General features: G+C 51.0%; 1 protein-coding gene across 3 annotated transcripts in view; it reads left to right on the top strand.

Annotated features, from left to right (window-relative positions):
• Nucleotides 1-1,264: 1,264 nt before the first annotated feature.
• Nucleotides 1,265-25,027, top strand: part of CUEDC1 (CUE domain containing 1) — an 88,679-nt gene continuing 64,916 nt past the window's right edge. For 2 of the 3 annotated variants that reach the window (XM_027519625.1, XM_027519621.1), the window contains exon 1: nt 1,265-1,338. The gene's annotated coding sequence lies outside the window, so the exon portion shown is untranslated. Of the gene's footprint in view, nt 1,339-17,922; nt 18,041-25,027 lie in introns of those variants that run through there. The other variant, XM_027519623.1, reaches the window with a different exon arrangement.

The following is a 25,027-nucleotide window of genomic DNA, read 5'->3' as shown; positions in this document are numbered from 1 at the left end:
CTGGAGCTCAACTAGACAGGCTAGTCAATCCCAGGCCTCCCCAGAAGGTGCGGTTCTAAGGTTCCTCCCCCTTCTAGGTTCCCAACCTGCTGAAGAAACACCCTCGACAAGCAAATGATGGAGACACATGGGTGTCTGGTGCACTCTGGTTTGTGGTTTTTACCTTCGGATGTCTCTGTGGCTAGCACAGTCTTCTAGCCCTGTCTCAGCAGGCTGGGGGAGTGCAAGCCCTGGTTGGTGGGTGTGGGGGTGCTGTTCTCTAAGATCTGTACCCAGACGGGCAAGTGGGTCTCTAAGGCAGGTTGTCCAGGAGGAGGTTGTGGGTCCTTGGCAAGCTGCCCCGGGGGCAGAACTAGAACTGCCCTTCATGGGTTTCAGGTCCCTTCCTTAGGTAGCGCCTCTTTGCAGCAGGATGCTTGGCACCTGATGGGCCCTACCCCCATCCCCTAATTAGGATGTGAAACTAAAACACGCGGAAAAATAAGAGCCAAAGCTGATTTCCCGTTCTTCCCTGGGAGATCTTTGCAAAGTTCAGACACCCCTGAGGTGACCTGGTATGCTGGGGAGGAGGTGGGAAGATGGCAAGTGGTATCCAATGATGTGAATGGGTAATAACTTTGATTTCTTGATCTCCTCTGATCTCAACCTTTTGTTTCCTCTCCTGAACCCTAATACCCCGGGGGCCCCCTCCTCTCCACTTCAGCTGTCCCAGGCCCCAGAGGCGCGGCCACACCCTCTGGGCAGCCCTGCTTTTAGGTCCCCCCACCCCCAGCTGAGGTCTCGGGTCTCCCGCCCCACCTTCTCCTGGGTGCGCCCTCCTGGTGCCGCTCCTGGAGCAGGGAGGCGCAAGACGCCCCGCGCGGCCCGGGGTACCGACGGTCCCCGATCGCGTCCTCCGGCCCTCCAGCCGGGAGTCCCCGTGGCTGCCGCGGGGGTCGGTCCCCCGGGGATCCGCCTCGTCTTTGCCCGGCCCCCACCCTCCAACCCCCCACCCCCAGCCCCTGCGATTGGCGTCGCTGGCGGCCCCCGACCCCGCTTCCCTCCCCTCTCCGAGGGGCCGGCTGCGGAGAGGGTCTGGGGACCGCGGCCCGGCCCGCGCCCCGCCCGCAGGCCCGCTCCTCCCCGCGCGGCCCCACTTGTGGCCTCGCGGCGGCCGCGCAGGGACAGCTGCATTTCGCGCCGCCCGCCGCTAGGAAGCCGGCCGCGCCTCGCTTTCCCCGCCTCCCGCGCCCCGGCCGCGCCGCCGCGCCGGGCCCGCCGCCGCCGCCGCGGGGCCGCGCCCCGCCCCCAGCCCCCGGCCCCTCCGGCCCGCGGGGAGCGGACGCGCGTGGCTGCTCGGTAAGACCCCCTTCACCCCCGCCGGCGCCGCCCGGCCCGCGCGCGCCTCGGCCCCACCTTCCAGGCCCGCTCGCCGAGGCGCCGCCGCGAGGGTCGGGCGGGCGCGAGTTTGATTCCCGGGGCGGCCGCCGGGAGCCCGCGCCGCCCCAGCCTCGCGCGGCGGGTCCGGCTCCGTGTCCTTCCCGGGCCGCCGCCGCCGTCTCCCGGGCCTCGGGCGCGCGGGGCGCGCGGGGGCCCGGGGGCCCGGGAGGGGAGCGCGCGGGGAAGCGGGTGGTCGCCGGCGGGCGGGCGGGCGGCGCGGGCAAGGCGGGCCAGGCCTCGGCTAGCCGGCGCCTCCCGGAGCCCCTTCCCCAGTCGCTGCCCCTTTTGTGTGGGCGCCCCTCCCCGCTCGGCCCGGGCCGGGGGGAGCCGGCTGCTTGGCGACGGCTGGCAGGGGGCGGCGGGGTGGTGGCGGGGGGCGCCTGCCGGGGCCTGAGCTCCTTTTAGGAAAAGGGGAGGTGCGCTTCCTGCCCCCGCCGGGGTCGGCTTCGCTTTCTCTGGTCCCACCCGGTCCCCCGGGAGCTGCATCTCCCGCGGTTCGGCCAGGGAAAGTTCACCGGGCGCCGTCCCCGCCCCTCGGCCCCCGCCCCTCGGGCTCCCGGTGCCCCGGGCTCTAAGCTCCAGGGGGGTGGTGTTGGCGCTAATTCATCCTTTCCTCTCTGTTTGAGGCTTGCATTGTTCGTTTTACACCTAGCACGGGCTTGTCCGTTTCTTTTCCCTTTGAAAGAAGTTTTCGTTCCAAGAAATTTACACTGAAAGGAAATTCCTGGAGAGGAATCTGATGTCAGCGGAGGAAGCTTTTAGATTTTCTTCCTTTCGGTGAGAGTGGAGGGTGAGGGGGAACGACTGGGAATTTTTCAGTTGTCCTAGGGGTGACCTAGGAGACAGGACCACCTCCCTCCCCTCCTACCGCTCAGGCAGGAGCTTGCTGAGCACCGGGAGTAAGCCCTCCTGTTGGCTGGGCGTCCTGAGAACCCTGAGCCAGCCGGTCCAGGAGAAAGGACTTAGGGAGGTGCCTGAGCTTCTCGTTCCTTTTCCTTGCCACGCATGCTCATCTTGCCAGCCTGGGTGGAGCTGGCCAGGTGTGCCTGAAGGAGGTGAGGGACTCCAGGAGTTCTCAGAGAGGAAGTCGTCTCACCATGAGATTTGGCGGCAAGGAATCAAGTGTGAAATGGGGCCCTCTCTGCTGTTGGCCGATGAGGTCTTTGGGACCTCTGTTTGCATGGAGGATGGCATCTCTGGGATGGAGAGAGAAACCTGGCTCAGGTCACCAGGAAGCTGGAGGGTGTGTGTGGAGGGTTGACTTTGAATTCACCCCTACTCCTGCCCCAGTCCACCTACTGCAGCTAGAAGGAGCAGGAGGCAAGGGACCAGGATTGGGGCCTCAGGCCTGGACACATCCTTAGATAGGAGAAAGACCTTGAGCAACTAGCATGACCCAGGGATGATAATAAGGGGGGGGGGGGGCGCAGATTGGGGCCAGAGGTAGGGGTCATGGGCCCCTTTGAGGATCTGGTGAAAGCTCTAACTCCCCTCTCCCTCCCTCTGGCACAGGCAGGTGGGCAGGGACACATTTTGTATGCAGTATCAGAGGGTCGCTGTGCCCCTTGGAATTGGGACCCATGTTAAGATCTCGAATCTGTGGTTCAGCCTAGGTGGTTTGGAACAGTTTCCTCTTTTGTGTTGAGTCAGTGAATAGTTCCAGGGTGTGAAGAGCAGATCTCTCAAGAGGGCTTTTCTCATGACCTTCCGATGCAACTTTGGGCTTGTGGCCATGGAGACCTGGAAACTCTGAACCGGATCCCAGCTCCTGACAGTGAGCCAGAGAATGGGGGCCAATGGGGTGGCCGTTCTCCAGGGGCTGATTTTGTTGCCTTTGTGGTGAGAAGGCTCTGGGCACTAACTAGGCCAATGCCACAGAGCTGTTGAATTAGAGGTAAATATAGGGATTAGGGGCTTCCCTGGTGGCTCAACTGGTAAAGAATCTGCCTGCAATATGGGAAACCTGTGTTCAATCCCTGGGTTGGGAAGATCCCCTCGAGAAGGGATCAGTACCCCCCTCCAGGATTCTGGCCTGGAGAATTCCATGGACTATACAGTCCATGGGGTTGCAAAGAGTCGGACACAACTGAGCGATTTTCACTTTGACTTCCCTAGTGGCTCAGATGGTAAAGAGTCTGCCTGCAATGCAGGAGATCTGGGTTTGATCCCTGGGTCGGGAAGATCCCCTGGAGGAGGAAATGGCAACCCACTCCAGGAAATGGCAACCCACTTGCCTGGAGAATCCCTTGGATGGAGAAGCCTGGTAGTCTACAGTCCATGGGATCACAAAGAGTCAGACATGACTGAGCGACTAAGCACGGCACAAAGGGGTTAGGGTGAGGGATGCTGTCACAACAAAATAGGAGTCAAAATAAGAGTCCCAGCTCATTCTTGGGGCAGCGGGGTTGAGGTGGTGGAACATGCTTCAGTGGAGAGTGTAAGTGTGAAAGATGCTTCTCCTTTTTTTTTTTTTTTTTTTCCACTTTTTGGTTGAGCCGCTCAGCATGTGGGATCCTAGATCCCTAGGGATCCACCCCATGCTCCATGGTGTCTTAACCACTGGACAGCCAGGGAAGTCCCAGGACACTCCTCCTTTTGAGGAGGCCTTTGTGCAGAGTTGTTCAAGGCCAGGATCGAGGTATTGTAGGTTCCTTGTTGTTCAGTGGCTAAGTCAGGTCCAACTCTGAGACCCCATGGACTGCAGCACGCCAGGCTTCCCTGTCCTTCGCTATCTCCCAGAGTTTGCTCAAACTCATGTCGGGTTCCTTAGATCCTTATGGACGAGGGAAGAGGGGGCAAGCCAAAAGGAATGGCTGTCACCATCCCCAGTGTGTCCTCAAGGAGACCAGGCCTGCCTTTTCTTTCTTAACCAAAGCTCACTGGGCCCTGGGCTGCTGCCCAAGGCTTGGTGGCATCACCCTTGTTGGGGATCTGGAAGAGCCTTTAGCAGGGTCTGCCATCTGTGGCTTCTCTGCTTGGTATTGAGAAGCCCTTCTTAGGTCCCAGTGGACCCAGACAATGGTAGTTCATGGAGATTTTTCTTTGACTAACAGACACAGTGTTGAGCAGATAGTAGCACTTAGACTTGTTTCTTCCTTCAGGGTTTCCTATCTGTACTTTGCCTTGATAGATTTCCCCTGATCCTGGCAATGAGCAGGATAGGCCGGAGTGTTCTCGAGCCTTGGGAGCAAGAATCTGCTTTGACTCTGCAAGGTGCCCTGGAAGGAGGTGAAGCCTCTGGTTTTTTTGGCTTTTACGCTTTCAGGAAGTGAGAACTGTAAAGGACCTGGGGGTGCTCTGGTCCAGCGGGCGGTCCCTAACTTGGGGCTTGACAGTTATTTTGTAGGTGGGCTGTAAGGGTCCTATGGCGGTGACGAGAGGTTCCAGGACTTGTCTGCCTGCCGCCATCGCGGCCGCCATAGGTTGGCGAGGATGCTGGTTGTGCTGGCTCACTCAGTTCTCTGATGGCCTCTGCTTTCAGCCTCCCAGTAGGCCTCTCTGATGTGTCTGAACAGTGTAATAGATTCTGAATAATCCAGCTATTGCTCTTATCTTTAAAACAGGTCATAAGTGACAGATACAGTAACAATGCCTGTCCACAAAAACTCCCTTTTCATAAATTGTGAAATGCACTGGGGAATGACTGGTGGGATAAAAAGGCTCCAAATCTCTCTAACTTCCACCCCCAGGAGACAATCTGGCCACTCCGTGTCCATTTCTAGAATGGCTTTGTGGTTTACCGTGTAGGATCTAAAGTTACATACATTTTCCCCGTTGCACTCCCAGCTCTCCATCTTACTCTATGACTGTAGGTGCTTCAGTTTCTCAGCTTTAGAAAAAAATGAAAGGAGATAATATGCCAGACAAAGAGCAAGTCTTCTTTTAGAGTGGAAACTATTATTATCATTCTTTTTCTTATTTTTGCACTTGGGTGCTAACGTTCCGAGGCATCTTATCATTAAGGGAGATCTTTGGTAAAAACTGTAGAGGCTGAGGCTGGCTTTTGGAGATGTGGGATGGAGTGGGGTGAGGCCTAAATTTTGAGCAGAGGGAAACACACAATGGGGAGATGAGCCTGAAGTGTCAAGGGTGATGACAGAGAAGTATCACTGGGGGTAGAATGACTCAACATTTGTAACCCTGCTGTGGAACTAACTCTCCTCCCTTTTCTTTGGAAAATTTCCCTTCTAAACTGGTGAAGGTGGGGTGGTGCAGGGGGAGGATCATAATCAGTAAAGAGGGTTGACTGGCTTTTTAGATTACTGTTAACATTGATTCTGGAGGAATGGGGTCTAGTTTGGGGGTGGGTAGGGTCAATGACACTCCAGAGTAGAAGCAGGTTGGGGTTTCTATGAAGCCATAGGTTTGGGACATAATTCCAGCCTCACTGAACACTCACTATGGGTCAGACCCTTTTCCAAGTGCTTCTCATGAATCAGTTCATTTAATCCTCACAAGATCCTGTGAAAGGTTAAATCTATATTTCAGTGAAGAAACGGAGACATAAGGAGTTTAAATACCATGTCCAAGATTGCATGGTTGGAGAGTGGCAGAGCCAGGATTTGAACCCAAGAGGCTTGGTTACAGAGCTTACATCTTTAGAGAAAGTCTGAGAGAGACCCCTACTGAGCTGAGGGCTGAGAGGTGGGGATGGGGGGGTGGTGGGATTGGAGGGGTGACGTGCTCCGAGTGAAGGGCTGACAGTGCAACATTCAAGCATCGTTGGGATGTGCTGAGCATTCAGCCTAGCACTGTTTACTGAGAACCACTGGCTGAGTGCCAGACACCCTCCTGGAGCCTGAGCCTGAGTACAAAGGTTACTAAGACATGACCCTGACTTAGAGATGCCTACAGTCTAGGTGGGGGGAACAAATATGTCAGCCTAGAACTTCAGTTGCCATGGCGAACACTGCACTGAAATGAGTGCTGAAGAGGCAGATGCTTTGGCAGCCAGAGGAGGAGCTGGGCAGGGAGGGCTTCCTGCGGGAGGGGGCGCTTGAGCTGAGTGAAGGTTAAAGGGGCTGTTGCCCCCAGCCTTTTGGTCTGGTCAGAGTATATATCGCTCTCCCACTCTGTGAACTCCTCAGTAGATTCGAATTTTCTGGATGGATCCTGCAGCACCCTTGCATTAGTTGGCTCCCTTGGGACCTTTGTGGTTTTTAATAGTCACCTCCACTATTGCCTGAGTGAACATGCCGAAGAAAAAATAAAAATCTTGTCAGCGTTATCGCTCAGAACACAGTGATTCACTCTTGTCTCTCCATACTTAGAAGCAGGACCAGCGGCGAATGAATGTAAACTGCAGAGGAAGGACTTAAGTAAGATCTGAGGACAACATTCCAGATAGGATGTGAGGACAAGTGACTCACAGGAGCAGAGGGGAATGGCCATCCCCGAAGGTCTTTAGAAATGGGAGCAAGTTCCATTTGTCTTTGTGGTTTAAGAGGTTTCATCTGGAGACAGGAAGATGAAGTAGAGGCCCCTCGAGATCTGTGTCAGCTCAGCACAGGGAGGGGAAAACGAGCTGGAATTTTTGAGCTAGAATGTCGCTCAGATCTGGCCTAACCCCTCATTTTCCTGTTAAAGTGACTGAAGAATGTCTGTCTCCTTAAGTGGGTCATTCATTAATAAGCCAAGACACAAACCACATCTGCCCACAGCTGGGTGCTGCCCTGCGTTGATCCCTGTCAGAAGGGGGGTGCACTCTGGGGACACCCCACAGCCCTACCGGATGGAGTCCATGCCTTGTGAAGAGGGCTGCAGGAACCCGCAAGCAGTTGACTGTCTGGCTGTTGGCGCTAGAGAAAAGCTTCAGCTCCTACTCAAAAAATGTTCTGAAAATGGCCCAGTGGGAGCTGGTAGTCATCTTATTCACTCCAGCATTCCTGCCTGGAGAATTCCATGGACAGAGGAGCCTGGTGGGCTACAGATTGTGGACTTGCAGAGTTGGACATGACTAAGTGACTGTTCACCCTCCTGGCCCAGCACCTAGAAGAGGCTTGGGCATACCTCTAGGGCCTTCAGTAAACTTGGTTGAATGAAGAGTAAATAGCACACAATCCAAAAGTTATTCCTCTTTTACTAAACACTTGTTGGCCAGTGCGTTTACCTTTTCAATTCTGTGTTGCTTAAGCCAGCAACTGAATCATTACACCGTTCCCCTAGCGACAGAGAGAGGCACCCGAAGGTGTGCTGGGGGCAAGCATGACGAACAAAACAGTTTGGGATTTTTCCCAGGGTGCATAATTCTTTTGAAACCCTATCAAGGGCGGACATTATGTTCATTGATGATGACTTGCCTTTTTTTGTTTGTTGTAGTTTGTTGTTCCCAGCCTGAAAGTAAAAAGGCTGCATTTTTCAAATTTAGGAAAAGCATGTGGTCTAGTTATCTAGGCTGCATTCAGCAAGATGGCTACAGAGATCACCAAAGGAACAAGCCTTGCTCTCAGAAGAGAATCTGATTAAGGAGGAGCCAAACAGGAGCCAGTGCTGGACAATGAATTTAGAATACTGAGTGGTGAAGTTTACTTCCTGGGGTGAATTTCAATGGACTTGTGCAAATTAAAGAAAAGCAGCAGCAGAAAACCCTATGGCGGGTCTCTTGCTTCTTCTTACCTATTCATTAAGGAAGCATTGAGTTCTAGGAAGCACCTGCACAACTCTTTATCCCTCCCCACCCCCCACCCCCTCACCCCCCCACCCCCCACCCCCCCCCCACCCCCGCAACCAGCGCTCTAAATCTGGAGCTCTGATGAGAAGATCCTCTGCGGTCATGTAGGGTGATCAGGCTTAGGAAATGATTTCACTTTGTTCAGGTCTGAGATTAGTTTCGGTTTCAGGCTGTACCAGGAGCTGAGAGAGAGAGCCTGAGCTAGAGCGAGCGAGAGGAGGAGGAGGCTGCTGGGAGAGCCTCACCATTGGCTGCCACGAGTGGCAAGGTGGGCGGGCAGGGAACTCCTGCGCTGAGCAGGGAGAGGAGGAAGATGAATCAGAGATACAGTCAGGGGAGGCAGCCATTGAGCATCTCTGTGTCTATGGACCGGGCAGCAGCCTATGACGGTATCAGCAGGTGTGTGTAGGGCAAAAGCCTGCACAGTTACAGAACTTCTGAGCCAGGGCTGCGAGGTCGTAGGGAAGCTGTAAAACACAGACTACCTGGATGGAGTGGGTTTTGCATGAGCAGGTGCCAAGCTCGGAGGAAAGCCAGGCATCAGTGTGCCATAACCCACCCCCTCCCCCAACATCTTATACCCGTATCCTTACAACTTGCATTTGAGTTTCCCTTTTTTAAAAAAAAAAAAGACAAATGAAGGTTTGAGAGCTGATAGTTGAGAACCTGCAGACTTTTGCGAGTTGGTGCATCCTTTAAGATGCTGCCTTTAAGCTGTCGTTTCTCGTTGAGACTGCGGCCAGTCTGGCGGTTTCACAGGGCATCATTATCTCAGAAAATCAGTGCCTTCCCTCCCCTGACTGGCTCTGGGTGCGGCAGACACAGATGTTTCATCCCACCCGAGCAGTGTTACAGCACCATTGCATTTTATTCCTCCAAGTCATAAATTCATTTTATTGCTAAAAGAGAGAAGCATTGAATTTTAAAGCCAGGAAGGATTTTGAAGATCATCCAGACTGCTCCTAGAGGAATTTGTGGTCCTGGGTCATTAAGCACCTTGAAAAAGAACTATAGTATGTAGTTAAAAACTCTGAGTCAGACTGCCTGTGTTTGAATCCACCGTTGCTAGTTGCTACTGTGTTCTTGGGGCAAGTTAACTCAATTTCTGAGTCTTAGTTGCCTGAACCATATGATGGGAGTAATAATATCCCCTAATAGTTGCTGCTGCTGCTAAGTCACTTCAGTCATGTCCGACTCTGTGCAGCCCCATAGACGACAGCCCACCAGGCTCCCCCGTCCCTGGGATTCTCCAGGCAAGAACACTGGAGTGGGTTGCCATTTCCTTCTCCAATGCATGAAAGTGAAAGTGAAGTCGATCAGTCCTGTCCGACTCTTAGTGACCCTATGGACTGCAGCCTACCAGGCTCCTCCATCCCTGGGATTTTCCAGGCAAGAGTACTGGAGTGAGGTGCCATTGCCTTCTCTGCTAATTGTTGCTGCTGCTAAGTCACTTCAGTCGTATCTGACTCTCTGCGACCCCATAGACAGCAGCCCACCAGGCTCCCCCGTCCCTGGGATTCTCCAGGCAAGAACACTGGAGTGTTGCCATTTCCTTCTCCAATGCATGAAAATGAAAAGTGAAAGTGAAGTCGCTCAGTCATGTCTGACCCTTAGCAACCCCATGGACTGCACACAGCCAATCAGGCTCCTCCATCCATGGGATTTTCCAGGCAAGAGTACTGGAGTGGGGTGCCATGCTAATTGTTGCTGCTGCTGCTGCTGCTAAGTTGCTTCAGTCGTGACTGATTCTGTGCGACCCCATAGACGGCAAGCCTTAGCACAGTGCTTGGCAAATCATTAAGTTCTCAATAAATGTTAGCTACTGCTAACATTTGTTATTATCCTCATTTCATGAAATCATATCATCATCAGTGGCTAGTTGCTGTTAGAGCCAGAGCTACAGTGCTAAACTCTTTATAATACTAGTTTTCTCCAGCATGGCCATGCAATGATTTCATCACAGTCTTGAAACACAGAGAGCATTGGTGAAAGTACTTGTGTAATCTAATGCATAAACATTCATAAAAGAGCTGGAAGAAATGGGCTCAATCCATGTATTAGATATAGTTAGACTGTGGGCATGAGGGCATGTATTTAACAAATAATCTGTGTCCACAAACACCCTTTATAGTGTTTAGAGGTTTCCTAAATCCCAGAATGGTTACCTCTGCTGGAAGGTTGGGGTGTTCTTCGATGTTTTTGTTGAACTCTCCTCAAATTGGAAACATCCATTTCAATGAGTTGTGATGGCAAGCAGGCTTTTGGGTGTAATGGAAATATTTCTGTAGCCTGGCTGCTGTTTATCAAGGGTGAAGACAGTGCATGTTTTTAAAAACTGTGGGCTTGGCAGAAGTCCACATGTCTTAGGCCAGGCTAGCACAAATGCCTTCCCAAATGATTTGCACTGACCTTTTTTGCAAATTGCTGACAGCCTGGGAGCCTCCCAAGGGAGGCTGAAATATTGTTGAGGAGGGTGTCATCCTTGGCCTTGAGGGGTCTTTTGACACTTTTGATGGGGTGGCATAAGGCCGCTTTGGTATATTTTCTTGGAATATGAGAACAAATGGAAATTAATTTTGTTTGGCAAATCCTGCAACATTCCCTTGAGATATTGCCACTCTCTGGGGCTTACAGAATTGAAATCTGTTTTTGATGCTGATCCACGGGACTTCTTAAATTTCCGTGCCTGAGGGAGAGAGCTTGTTAGAGTGTGAAATTTGTGAGTATGTGATTCAGAGTCCAAGATGAGAGATCCAGTCTGAGCTCTGCTGTGTATGGACTGTCATTCTGAGCAGATCACTTAATTTCTTAGTTTGTACTTTTCTTGAGTTTAATCTGTTATTGTACCCACAACAACAAATGGTTTTGAACACATCTGTTAACCAGAGCTGGTAATAATAGTCCCTATTGCACTAGATGGGGCTTCCCAGGTGGCGCTAGTGGTAAAGAACCTGCTTGCCAATACAGGAGACGTAAGAGACACAGGTTCAATCCCTGGGTTGGGAAGATCCCCTGGAGAAGGGCATGGCAACCCACTCCAGTATTCTTGCCTGGCGAATCCCCATGGTCAGAGGAGCCTGGTGGGCTACAGTCCATAGGGTCGCATAGAGTTGGAACGACTGAAGCAAATTAGCATGCACGCATGCATTGCATTAGTTGGCTGCTGCTGCTAAGTCGCTTCAGTCGTGTCCGACTCTGTGCAACCCCATAGATGGCAGCCCACCAGGCTCCCCTGTCCCTGGGATTCTCCAGGCAAGAACACTGGAGTGGGTTGCCATTTCCTTCTCCAATGCATGAAAGTGAAAAGTGAAAGTGAAGTCGCTCAGTCGTGTCCGACTCTTAGCGACCCAATGGACTGCAGCCCACCAGGCTCCTTGGTCCATGGGATTTGCTAGGCAAGAGTACTGGAGTGGGGTGCCATTGCCTTCTCCGACTAGTTGGCTGTAATGGTCTAACAATAATTACATTTTGGTTACCTACTTATCGCATGCCAGTCACCTCTCTCTGCATTTTAAGAGGATACATTTATTTACTCAGCCCACTATGTGTACAGTAGTATTGACCACTTTCCAGATGAGGGGATGGAGACTCAGAGGGCTAAGTCAATGTGCCCAAGGGCAGACAGTCAGGTAACTGAGGAACTGGGGTCTAAACCCTGAAAGCCAGGCTGCTGACTCTGTAGACGGTGTTTCTAAGATGGCTTTGTTGTCGTGTAGTACTTCTTACTCTTCCACTGTTCCTCTTGTGGTTTGATGAGCCGAAGGAGGGATAAGCTGAGCCTGGAGGTAGATTAAGTGTACAGATCACAGTGTTGGAAAGAATGAGGAGACGGAGCATATGAGAGCTTTTTTTGGAGTTATAGGGAAACAGCTGTTTCTAAGTTTGGGACAGAGCCAAAGAGCACCAGCAGAGACAGAGAAGGACATTTTCTCGGTGGCTTTTTGTTCTCTGCTGTGAGGGGCTGCACTGTGGATTTAAGGGCCACATGTCTCTTTGCTCTCCTATCACATTTTATTTGGAAGCCTGTCTTTCCATTCCAGCCCTCAGCCGTGACAGCTTCAGAAACTGAGAAAACTGCCATAGATACGGATAGCAAATTCTTGAGATGTGAAAGGCAAGGTGAAGGAGAGGCTTGTTAGTGGAAGTTCGTCTGTTTTTGTATTTCTGTGAACCTCTATGGGGGTGACCCATGGAGTGGCTTGTGCTCAAAGGAGACAGAATTGAGAACTTGGGTGACTTTCTTCTCATGAGTTGTCTTAATAAGAGGATGGATCATCCTGTTAGCTTTCATCTTGGAAAAGAGAGTGGGTGCGATGGTATTTGACAGAAACCAGAGGCCTTCTGTTGGGTCTCCCAGGGCAGAGCTGGGCCGACAGAAGGGCCTTGGTGACTCGAGCCAAGGGTGGGGGCCCCTGGGGGCTTTCGGAAGGGCTGCCGGCTTTGTGGCACTGCCACTTCCAGCCCTCTCCAGCCCTGAAAGGCTCTGGGAAAGGAATAGACCTTATGAGAGAAATGGATTGGGGGTTGGTCAGTTTTCAATGGGGTTTCCCAGGTGGCTGAGTAATAAAGAAACCACCTGCCAGTGTGGGAGACCTGGGTTCGATCCCTGAGTCGGGAAGATCCCCGGAGGAGGAGATGGCTACCTACTCCAGTATTCTTGCCTGGGGAATTCCATGGACAGAGGAGCCTGGGGGCCTACAGTCCATGGGGTCGCAAAGAGTCAGACGTGACTGAGTGTACACTCACGCATTTTTAGATGGCAAACCACTGGTGAAATTCATACATAGCAGTGATAATTTTGAGGATATTAATGTAAAAATTCATCCCATACAACTGGACAACGAAAACATAATATTTGATCTTTAGGGATGTGAATGGCTACTCCGACTCCACCCCTTGAAGGGGGTGGGGCGAGGCCCTCCCTGTGTTAGTTAGTACCTGGTTCCCCTGGTACATTCTGGGGGACTCTTGTTTTCTTCTAGAACTAGGAAGGGAAGCTTCCAGGTCCTGGAGTCACCCTCTTTGTCTCTGAGTTTGTGAGGAAGCTGGGGGGCACATCCTTCTCTGACTTACTCTCTGTGACCTTTCTGCAGACTCTCCTTTGAATCATGAGCTGGGTCTGGGGTTCCCAGAGGAAGGGGAGGTCCCTTTGGGAAGGAGGGATTGCAGGAAGACTCCCTCAGACCAGCCACCCAGTTTAGGGATAGTGACAGGGTGGTTGTGTTTTCAGACTTCCTTTGACCTCATAGCACAGTTTACCCAGAGTGGTTGTGTTTCTCCACAAGGCCCCACTGCCTCTATTTTGCCTCATTTTCCTTTCTTCCCCAGGCATCAGCAGCAGATACTTTTTTAAAAAGAAAATAGGTATTTGGCTGTGTTGGGTCCTGGTTGTGGCCTGCGGGATCTTTCCTTGCAGTGCACTGACTCTCTAGTTATGGGGCATGGGCTCAGTTCCTCCGAGACATGTGGAATCTTCCCGGACCAGGGATCAAACCCACGACCCCTGCATTGCAAGGCAGAAGTCCCAGTACCTACTGTTCTAACACTGCTCCTATGTGTAAGAGGATTTACTCGTGTCAAGCATTTCACTTCAGTTATTTAATTTAGTCCTGTACCAAACCTATACGCCAGGGATTATTGTCTTTTTAGATGGGGGAACTGAGGCTGAGGGCTAAGTAACTTGTCCACGTAATAGCCACTTATTGTATGGGATGTGTTTTTTTTCTTTGTTTTACAGTTTATGATAAAAAGTTTCAAATATACTCAAACTTAGAGAAGCTAGTACAATACGTTCCCATGGACCCATTACCAAACTTGTTCATTCCTTGTGGAGAAGCCCCCACTCTGGTGCTTCTGGGGCTGCAGCGTACAGCAGATACCTTTGTGTGAATGAGAAGAAAGGACCCTTTCTCCAGGGTTCACAACTTAGTAAGCTGAGCATAGGCTGGATTCACCCCATCTGCCTCTACGGGTGGACCCTCTGTGTAGTGAACAGCCCACATAACTGTATGTGATGGCTCTGCCTGCCTCACTTCTCTTCTCATCTAGCTTTTGACACAAAGAGTCAGAGTGATTTCTCTGGTTGGCCCTCAATTACAAGGGATGGGGGGAAGAAAGCTCAGGTGTTGGGGACTTCTGGGGCTAGAATAAATTAAGCAGGGGGGTAATTCCAGAGGAGATACTCAGGCTGCAGAGGAGGGTGAGGGCAAATGAGCTCTGTCTTTTATTGCTCCTGTTTTTCTACCAGCCACCTGCTCTGCTGATGGCTCCTCCCCGATGCCTTCTCCCTTCTGTTCTGTGCCCAGGGCAAGGGAGGCACTTGTATGTGTCCACGTGGCTGGCAGGGGGGCAGCTGGTAGAGCCCAGGGTGTGAAAACCTGGTGTGGACTCAGTCTTGGCTGCCACCCTCCTGGAGTCGCTGGGACAAGCTGTTTTTGCCTTCTGGCAGCTTAACTTTTCTTGGGGCGCAGTTTAGTCAGTGGCCCAGGGGGAGGTCCCGCCTTCATGCCTGCAGAACTGCTCCTTTTAGTCCCAAAGTCTGGTCTATGGGTCACCAGATAGGGGCCATCTTGAAGAGAGAAATTGGGTCTTTTTTTTTTTTTTTTACTACTGTGCTCTTGTGAAGACTTGACTCATTGGAAAAGACTGATGCTGGGAGGGATTGGGGGCAGGAGGAGAAGGGGATGACAGAGGATGAAATGGCTGGATGGCATCACCGACTCGATGGACATGAGTTTGGGTGAACTCTGGGAGTTGGTGATGGACAGGGAGGCCTGGCATGCTGCGATTCATGGGGTCGCAGAGTCGGACATGACTGAGCGACTGAACTGAACTGAACTGTGCTCTTGGCTGTACCCGTTACAGCATCTAGTCTTGGGGCTCTAGGAATATTTGTTAAACAAATGAATGTTAGACAATTCAAGCGTGCTGCAGACCAGAGAAATGTGCTGAAGAGCCCCGGTTGAATGTTTTATGTGTTTCAGTTGGGAGAGTAGCTGCACTATGCTGCAGTAATAATCAAACTCTGACATTGGGGCGGCTTGACACAACATTTCATTTGTGCTCATAGGAAGTCTGACGTGGGTCAGACAGTCCTCCTCCCATCTGTAGTCACATCATCTGGACATATGGGGTCATCACAGTTCCCCAGCCCCTGGCTTTTAACTGCCTTACCAAGGAACTGACACCTATTACTTCTATGCACATTTAATTGGTCAGAACTTCTCACATGGCTCCAACCTAACTGTAAAGGAGGCTGGGAAGTGTAGAAGGGCAAAGGGTTGTCTTCATGGTTTCAAAGGAGAGGATTTTGTTTTGTTTTTCGATAGGTAAGAAGGGAATTTATTCAGATTCAGAGAGAAGCACACTCCACAGAGTGTGGGCCATCACAGAGGTTGCGTGCTGCCTGTATTTCTTATCTCTGGTTTTAATCTATTAGAGTGCCTACAGCCTCATCAATTATCGTCAGTTGTCATATTTTTTTAAAAACACTAACAAGAAGGGAATACCTGCCACTTTCTTTAGTCCAGGGAAGAAGGCAACAGATGGCCGAAGGGGAGTCACATGGCAGGAATTTTAACCTCTCCTTTATTACATTTAATCTTGTGATAATCATTTAGTCACTCCACCTTTGTGAGCCTCTTTCTTCATCTGCAAAAGGAGGATCATTATCCAACCCATCTGTTAGTTCAGACTCTACTGATTGCAAGTAACAGAAACCAACTTGAGCTATTTGAAGCCAAGGAGAATGTAAGAATCAAGGGCAGGAAATACCGCTGGCCTCCCTAGCCTGGAACTGCAGGATGCCACTGCTTCTGTGGGTGTATGCTAGATGTCATGGGTCCTCAGCCCCCAGATATACCCATTTTCCTTCTAGAAACATCAGACTGGATTGTATTTCAGACCTTTGATTCAGATTCCTGAGAAAGAATCTGATCGATCGCTTACTGTCAGTTGTCTCCTGATGGTCCAATCAGTGATGGCCAGGAGCACATTGTCACATAGTACCACCTGGCTTGGGTCCTTTCCCCTGTGAATGTGGGTGGGGGCAGTCCTCAAAAAAGGTGCTGATGCTTACCTGGTTCAAGGGTTGTTGAGCTGACTGGATGTCTGTAAGAGAGCTTTGAGAACTATTACTATAAAGTGCTGCATAAATATGAGCTGGCAGGGTGGTGTGTTAGGAGTCTTGGAGAGTGCACTGCCCTGAAGAGGGGTGGGAGAGATTATATTGCTGTGAGAGGGAATTTCAGTTTTGTTGGAGGCAGGGGAGCTGTTTGTTGGAAAGTCATGGAGCAGAGACTGAAGGAAGTGGACAGGACTAGCATGGTCCATTGCTTGGGTCAAGCTGCATTTATAGGCCATTAGACCATAACATTGTAAAAGAAGGAGTACTCTGCGTGTGTTTTCACCTCTGTACTTGAAACTACAATTGTGGAAATGATGTTAGTCCCCATTATGGCTCTCCCACTCCAGTGTTCTTGCCTGGAGAATCCCATGGACGGAGAAGCCTGGTAGGCTGCAGTCCATGGGGTCGCACAGAGTCAGATACGACTGAAGCGACTTAGCAGCAGCAGCAGCAGCAGCAGCAGTCCTTGCCTGACACGGTCCCAGTGGGCTGACTATGAGCAAGTCATGTCACTTTCCCTGGGCTGAGTTAGTTCCACTCTTTGAAGATGTCCATGTAAGGTGGGGATGAAGGCACGAAGTCTGGAATGAGACGGTTGGGTCTGCATCCTCACCATTCCCTTGCTAGCTGTGTGACCTGGGGCCATTTCCTAACCTCCTCCAGTTTGTGTCCTCACTTGTAACAGGCGGATATTCATAGTACCTACCTCATGAGGTTATTGTGCCAGTTACATGAGATGAAAGCTCGGTAAAATATCAGCTAGTATGGTTAAGGGAAGCCAAAGCTGCCGGATGCCAGGGACCCGTGGCAAAACTGTGTGCTCGGTACTCTTGAGTCAGAGTGAACACGAGGCCCACGGGGGCGGGTGGGACGCTGGAGGGGCCTGGGGACCCACCACTAGAGGCAGTCTACGGGCTGACGCTCGCGGCTCTCCAACAATTCAGTTCCTCCCTGGAGACTGCGCCGCCCCCGCCCCCCGCCCCTCGGAGCCGCTTCTGGGCTGCCGGTCGGCTGGGTTCAGGAAGTTCAGCGGCCCCTTCCCTGCAGTCTTGGGGGGGTCCTGGGTCTCAAACCAGAGCCAGGTTTAAGATTAAATTGCTTCCCGTGGTGAAACGGCAGTTTGACCTCTTCAAAAAAAATTTGAAGATCTCTTCAAAAAATAAATGAAGAAACGCCCCAGACCACAGGACAGTTTGAGGGCTGAATTATTCAGACGCCCGGCTGGCTCCTCGGGACGCTGGGGCCGGGGGAACGAGGGCCCGGCGCGCGCCCTCAGGCTGCGTCCCTGCGCCGCCCGCCCGGCAGCCCCAGGCCGCGGGTCCCGGCGCGGCGACTGTGAGGGCCACGCAGCGCGGCCCGCGGCCCGAGCCAGGGCGAGGAGGCAGGGCCGGAGGGAGGCAGGGCGGGCCGTCGCCACTTTCGCCCCCTCAGAACGGCGTCTTCCGACCGGAGGAGCGCCGCGCTCCCGGCGGCTAAGGGGCGCAGGGGACGGGCGGGGCCGCGGGGAGGGTCGGGCCGGGTGTCCGGGCGCCACGCCGCCTCCCCGCCGGAGGGCCGTGGCCATGGCAACCCGGCCGGCTGCGGCCGCGGGCTTTCAAAGGCGGCCTTGTTCCCGGCTGGGGGCCCTCCAGGCCCGGGCAGGGAGGGGCCGCGCGGAGGGGTGGCCTGCGGCGGAGGAAGTGCCGCCCCGCGTCCCCCTCCCTCCCCGGCTCGTTTCCTGGAGGCCCGGGTTTCCACAGCTCCTTCTGGAGAATGAAGAGAAACCTCAGCAGGAGGATGTGTTCAGGCGACAGTGTGTGTGTGTTTCTGTGTGTAACTGAGAGGAGGTAAGAAAGCTTGGCGGGGGGGGGGGGGGGGGGGGGGGGGGGATCACTATCTTGCTGGCCTCCTAGAATGAAGAGTCTGGTGCCATAGACAGATTTTAGCAAGCTAGCCAGTGCCACCTGAAGCAGCTCTTTAAGACTCACTCATCCTTTTGGCAATGAATATCAAAGGAGAAAATATCAGAGAAAATACTAAGTCACTCATTGCTGCTGCTAAGTCGCTTCAGTCGTGTCCGACTCTGTGCAACCCCATAGACGGCAGCCCACCAGGCTCCTCTGTCCCTGAGATTCTCCAGGCAAGAACACTGGAGTGGGTTGCCATTTCCTTCTCCAATGCATAAAAGTGAAAAGTGAAAGTGAAGTCGCTCAGTCGTGTCCGACTCCTAGCGACCCCATGGGCTGCGGCCAACCACGGTCCTCCGTCCATGGGATTTTCCAGGCAAGAGTACTGGAGTGGGGTGCCATTGCCTTCTCCAAGTCACTCCAGTAGATGCTACTGGAGATCAGTGGAGAAATAACTCCAGAAAGAATGAAGGGATGGAGCCAAAGTAAAAACAATACCCAGCTGTGGATGTGACTGGTGATAGAAGCAAGGTCCGATGCTGTAAAGAGCAATATTGCATAGGAACCTGGAATGTCAGGTCCATGAATCAAGGCAAATTGGAAGTGGTCAAACAGGAGATGGCAAGAGTGAATGTCGACATTCTAGGAATCAGCAAACTGAAATGGACTGGAATGGGTGAATTTAACTCAGATGACCATTATATCTACTACTGCAGGCAGGAATCCCTCAGAAGAAATGGAGTGGCCAACATGGTCAACAAAAGAGTCCGAAATGCAGTACTTGGATGCAATCTCAAAAACGACAGAATGATCTCTGTTCGTTTCCAAGGCAAACCATTCAATATCACAGTAATCCAAGTCTATGCCCCAACCAGTAACGCTGAAGAAGCTGAAGTTGAACAGTTTTATGAAGACCTACAAGACCTTTTAGAACTAACACCCAAAAAAGATGTCCTTTTCATTATAGGGGACTGGAATGCAAAAGTAGGAAGTCAAGAAACACCTGGAGTAACAGGCAAATTTGGCTTTGGAATACGGAATGAAGCAGGGCAAAGACTGATAAGAGTTTTGCCAAGAAAATGCACTGGTCATAACAAACACCCTCTTCCAACAACACAAGAGAAGACTCTTTACATGGACATCACCAGATGGTCAACACCGAAATCAGATTGATTATATTCTTTGCAGCCAAAGATGGAGAAGCCCTATACAGTCAGCAAAAAACAAGACCAGGAGCTGACTGTGGCTCAGATCATGAACTCCTTATTGCCAAATTCAGACTTAAATTGAAGAAAGTAGGGAAAACCACTAGACCATTCAGGTATGACCTAAATCAAATCCCTTATGATTATACAGTGGAAGTGAGAAATAGATTTAAGGGCCTAGATCTGATAGATAGAGTGCCTGATGATCTATGGAATGAGGTTCGTGACATTGTACAGGAGACAGGGATCAAGACCATTCCCATAGAAAAGAAATGCAAAAAAGCAAAATGGCTGTCTGGGGAGGCCTTACAAATAGCTGTGAAAAGAAGAGAAGCAAAAAGCAAAGGAGAAAACGAAAGATATAAATATCTGAATGCAGAGTTCCAAAGAATAGCAAGAAGAGATAAGAAAGCCTTCTTCAGCGATCAGTGCAAAGAAATAGGGGAAAACAACAGAATGGGAAAGACTAGGGATCTCTTCAAGAAAATCAGAGATACCAAAGGAACATTTCATGCAAAGATGAGCTCGATAAAGGACAGAAATGGTATGGACCTAAAAAAAAAAAAAAAAAAGAAAGAAAAGAAATGGTATGGACCTAACAGAAGCAGAAGATATTAAGAAGAGATGGCAAGAATACACAGAAGAACTGTACAAAAAAGATCTTCACAACCCAGATAATCACGATGGTGTGATCACTGACCTAGAGCCAGACATCCTGGAATGTGAAGTCAAGTGGGCCTTAGAAAGCATCACTACGAACAAAGCTAGTGGAGGGGATGGAATTCCAGTTGAGCTCTTTCAAATCCTGAAAGACGATGCTATGAAAGTGCTGCACTCAATATGCCAGCAAATATGGAAAACTCAGCAGTGGCCACAGGACTGGAAAAGGTCAGTTTTCATTCCAGTCTCAAAGAAAGGCAATGCCAAAGAATGCTCAAACTACCGCACAATTGCACTCATCTCACACGCTAGTAAAGTAATGCTCAAAATTCTCCAAGCCAGGCTTCAGCAATATGTGAACCGTGAACCTGATGTTCAAGCTGGTTTTAGAAAAGACAGAGGAACAAGAGATCAAATTGCCAACATCCGCTGGATCATGGAAAAAGCAAGAGAGTTCCAGAAAAACATCTATTTCTGCTTTATTGACTATGCCAAAGCCTTTGACTGTGTGGATCACAATAAACTGTGGAAAATTCTGAAAGAGATGGGAATACCAGACCACCTGATCTGCCTCTTGAGAAATTTGTATGCAGTTAGAACTGGACATGGAACAGCAGACTGGTTCCAAATAGGAAAAGGAGTTCGTCAAGGCTGTATATTGTCACCCTGTTTATTTAACTTCTATGCAGAGTACATCATGAGAAACGCTGGACTGGAAGAAACACAAGCTGGAATCAAGATTGCCGGGAGAAATATCAATAACCTCAGATATGCAGATGACACCCCCCCTTATGGCAGAAAGTGAAGAGGAACTAAAAAGCCTCTTGATGAAAGTGAAAGTGGAGAGTGAAAAAGTTGGCTTAAAGCTCAACATTCAGAAAACGAAGATCATGCATCCAGTCCCATCACTTCATGGGAAATAGATGGGGAAACAGTGGAAACAGTGCCAGACTTTATTTTTGGGGGCTCCAAAATCACTACAGATGGTGACTGCAGCCATGAAATTAAAAGATGCTTACTCCTTGGAAGGAAAGTTATGACCAACCTAGATAGCATATTCAAAAGCAGAGACGTTACTTTGCCAACAAAGGTCTGGCTAGTCGAGGCTGTGGTTTTTCCTGTGGTCATGTATGGATGTGAGATTTGGACTGTGAAGAAGGCTGAGCACCGAAGAAATGATGCTTTTGAACTGTGGTGTTGGAGAAGACTCTTGAGAGTCCCTTGGACTGCAAGGAGATCCAACCAATCCATTCTGAAGGAGATCAGCCCTGGGATTTCTTTGGAAAGAATGATGCGAAAGCTGAAACTCCAGTACTTTGGCCACCTCATGCGAAGAGTTGACTCATTGGAAAAGACTCTGATGCTGGGAGGGATTGGGGGCAGGAGGAGAAGCGGATGACAGAGGATGAGATGGCTGGATGGCATCACTGACCCGATGGACGTGAGTCTGAGTGAACTCCAGGAGTTGGTGATGGACAGGGAGGCCTGGCGTGCTGCGATTCATGGGGTCGCAAAGAGTCAGACGCGACTGGGTGACTGATCTGATCTAACCACATGGCAATTTACATCCTTATGTATTAGCGAGTGAATTTTAGTGAGAAATCTGATCTTGAGAGCTCGAATAGCCTTTGCTGTTTTTTTAGGGGAAGTGTGGCCCCTGGGGTTTCCCACCCTTTGTTTAGTCTTTAGTGTTGAAAGTGAAAGTGTTAGTCCTTTAGCTGTATGGGACTCTTTGTGACCCCCTGGAGTGTAGCCCGCCAGGCTCTTCTGTCCATGGAATTCCGCAGGCAAGAATACTGGATGGCTTGCCATTCCCTTCTCCATGGGATCTTCCCCACCCAGGGATCGAATCCTTGTCTCCTGCATTGCCGGCAGATACTTTACTGACTGACCTACCAGGGAAGCCCAAGTATAAAAATTGGGAAGGATGGCATGTCTGCTCTCTAAGCAGCTTGTGAGTGATGAATGTATTTCCACTTTGGGCTGCTAGGGGTTAAGAGCCAGATCTTCTTCCTTGACACCTTATCGCTCTTTGTTGGCTTTCTCTGAAGAGGTGGCCTGCAGGAGTAGCCTCAGGTGTGGGGAGTTTGGAAGGCAGGATGTGAACTTGACTGCATCCCATCAACACTGGCCAGGCCAGTGTCAATCAGTTCTCCAGATCCTCCTGGGGAACCCTTGAAGCAAGGTGTGGGGAAAGATTCTTGCCTTTGGGTCTCAGAAAAAGGCTAGTTCTGGGCCTGAGTTTAATTCCAAGTCACGATCAGCCCGAGGGAAGCAGCAATGTCAGGTAGACTGGATTTTCTACTGTTGCAGCTGTGCCTTGGCCTTATGCCTTCCATTCTGGCCAAGAAAGGTGGAGAGGGATCAATAAACTTGAGTACACATAGGCGGGCATCCTGGCCATTTAGCAAAGGGTCCTCACACCCAAGCGACAGCATGGAGGGGGGCTCCTTCAGAGGTTGGGGACTGAGACCAAAGTCAGTCAGACTGGACTCTCATTGACCCCCGCCTCTGTCCCCTCCTCCTCGTGAAGCTTGGAAGATCGTGTTAGTAGATTATTCTTGTCATATACAATTGAATCTGGGAGAGAGGGTGCTACCTGCAGTGGCGTCTTCATCTAGTTGGGGTGGAGAGGGCTCAAGAACTTTCCAAACTCTTCTGATTAGCATGAAATAGGTGTTGCATGGAGCATTGTCTAGAGCTTCCCGAAGAGAAGGGGAAAAAAAATGTAGTTCATGCTTCTGGAGAAATTCCGTCTAGTGGATGAACCAACCAGCACGTTAAAGGAACATAAAGGGCCTGTAAAGTGATAGACATTCTTGTTTACTTGTAGAATCTTAGACCAGAATTAGAATGTGTGTGAGGTGGGCCCAGGTACAGGTGAGTCAGAAGCTCCCCAGGTGTTTCTTACACACAGCCAGGGTTTCAGGCCATCCCCCAGTGCAGTGTTCACAAACGGGGATGGTTTTGTCCCCCTGGAAGACATTGGCAGCGTCTGGAGATGTTTTTGGCTGTCACAAGTACTGACAGGAGTGAGAGCATCTTGTAGGGAAGTAGCACACAGCAGGGTTTGGAGGTAGGAGAATGTGGTTTGGGTTTGCAAAGAAGAAAGCGGTTCGTGGTTTCAGAGAGTCAGCTGAGATCCGGAGTTGGTTTTTCAGCCTGATTCTCCCCAGCGTGGGTTGTGTCTTGTCCAGGCACTTTTGGTTCAGACATCAAGCCCCTCTGGCTGTTTGCTGCCTGTGTCAGTAACCCTCAGGCCCTGTTGTGAGGGAGGTGAAGGAGTTGGTGTCAGGTACCGTCAGCCTCAAGGGCCCAGCCCCGCCCTGAGGACTGCCTTTCCCTGAGTCCATGCATGAAGGAAAGCTGCTGCGCAGAAGCTCGCCTTCCTCTGGCTCCAGGAACAGGCCCTTTGCCTGAGTTAATGGCATCATGGCCCCATTGGTCATTTATTCCCTACCTCTTAGAAAAGGGTGAGCCCATCATGGGGCCAGGCTCGTGGCAGTTGGTCCAAATACATTTTTGAATGAAAGAGTGCATCCCTAATGAGTGGGAGATCTGAACCATTTATTGTGATTTGCCCAGTTAATAAGTACGCCTTGGGCCATAAGTTGAATTAGGAGATGCAGAGTGGTAATAAGGAGGACAGTCCAGGGAATTGGACAGGGAACCTGAAGCAAGTGGGAACTTCCCATTTCCCTCTGGAGTGGCCACTGAGGAACCATTTCTGCCCTCTGAGGTGACCCAAAAGTGCATGTGTGGTGATCCTCCCAGGGCGCCACTGTCCAAGATCCAGCCACAGGGTGGGATGAGCAGAGCCAAGGCAGGAAGCACAGTTGTCTCTGTGTGTGTATGTGTGAGCTTCTTTTGCTTAACGTGATATTCTTGAAATTCATCCATGTTGCTGTACGTATAAAGTGTGTGTGTGTGTTCTCTTTATTGCTGACTAGTCGTCTTCCATTGAATTGAGAATCCATAATTTCTTTTCTTTTTAAAGACAGGAAGAGCACCTCAAAGAGGAATAGACTTCTCTGAAAAAGCCTGAAATGTTCTTTTTCAGCATCTGTGAGTTTATGTGTTTATTTGTGGGCTGAGCTAGGTCTCAGTTGCCGTGTGGGCTTTGCTCCGGTTGCCGTACAAGGGCTTCTCACTGTGGTGGCTTCGCTTGTGGAGTCCTGGCTCTGCGGCATTCGGGCTTCAGTAATTGCAGCACTCAGGCTCAGGAGTTACCGTTTCCAGGCCCCAGAGCACAGGCTCAGTAGTTGTGGCCCATGGGCTTAGTTGCTTCTCGGAATGTGGGATCTTCCTGGTCCAGCGATTGAATGCGTGTCTCCTACATCGGCATGAGGATTCTTTACCACCGAGCCACCAGGGAAGCCCCAGGAAGCACAGTTTAATCAGAATACCTCCTCTTCTCTGGTCTGGTTATAGGTAGCAAATGCTTCAGAGCTGCTTTTCTCTGCCTTTGAGGCCTTGTTTCTGCAACTCAGGAGAAAAGGGCCCCTGATGTCCCAGGCTCAGGCTAGGGTGGGGAAGGTGTGTTTCCGAGGTTGCCTATGATAGGAGCCCGGCCATGCAGGGTGTCCCGCCCTCTCACAGCCAGCCCCAGAGGGTGTGCCTGTTCTTGGGCCTGTTGCTGGGTTCTGGCAGGCTTTGTCTGGTGGAGCTCCCAGTTCCACCTTATCTGCTCCTTAGTGATGTGCAGTTGGAACCTTGCTTCTTGATGTCAGGTCCCCAGACCAGCAGTACCCATGCCTCCTGGTTAGAAATGGAGAGTCTTGAGCCCCACTTGAACTGCCCACATCAGCCTGCATTTTAACAAGATGCCCAGGTGATGTGTGGGCATGTAAAAAGCTGAGGAATGCCTGCTAGAAGACTGTTCTGCGAGGAGGCACCTGGGAGAGTGTCCTCTTTTGAGCAGCATAGGTGCTGTGTTTGTAGAGGGCTTTAGGACAGTGTTTCTCAAACTGAGGTGAAGGACCGGTGGCTTATTTCATTCATCTGGGGACGGATATGTGCCCCAATGAACACGACCATCACAAGTCTGACATGTCCAGGCTGA

Source organism: Bos indicus x Bos taurus, chromosome 19, assembly GCF_003369695.1.
Source record: "Bos indicus x Bos taurus breed Angus x Brahman F1 hybrid chromosome 19, Bos_hybrid_MaternalHap_v2.0, whole genome shotgun sequence".
NCBI lineage: Eukaryota > Metazoa > Chordata > Mammalia > Artiodactyla > Bovidae > Bos > Bos indicus x Bos taurus.
Note: the sequence above shows the minus strand (reverse complement) of the source record. Positions and strands in the feature narration are given on the sequence as shown.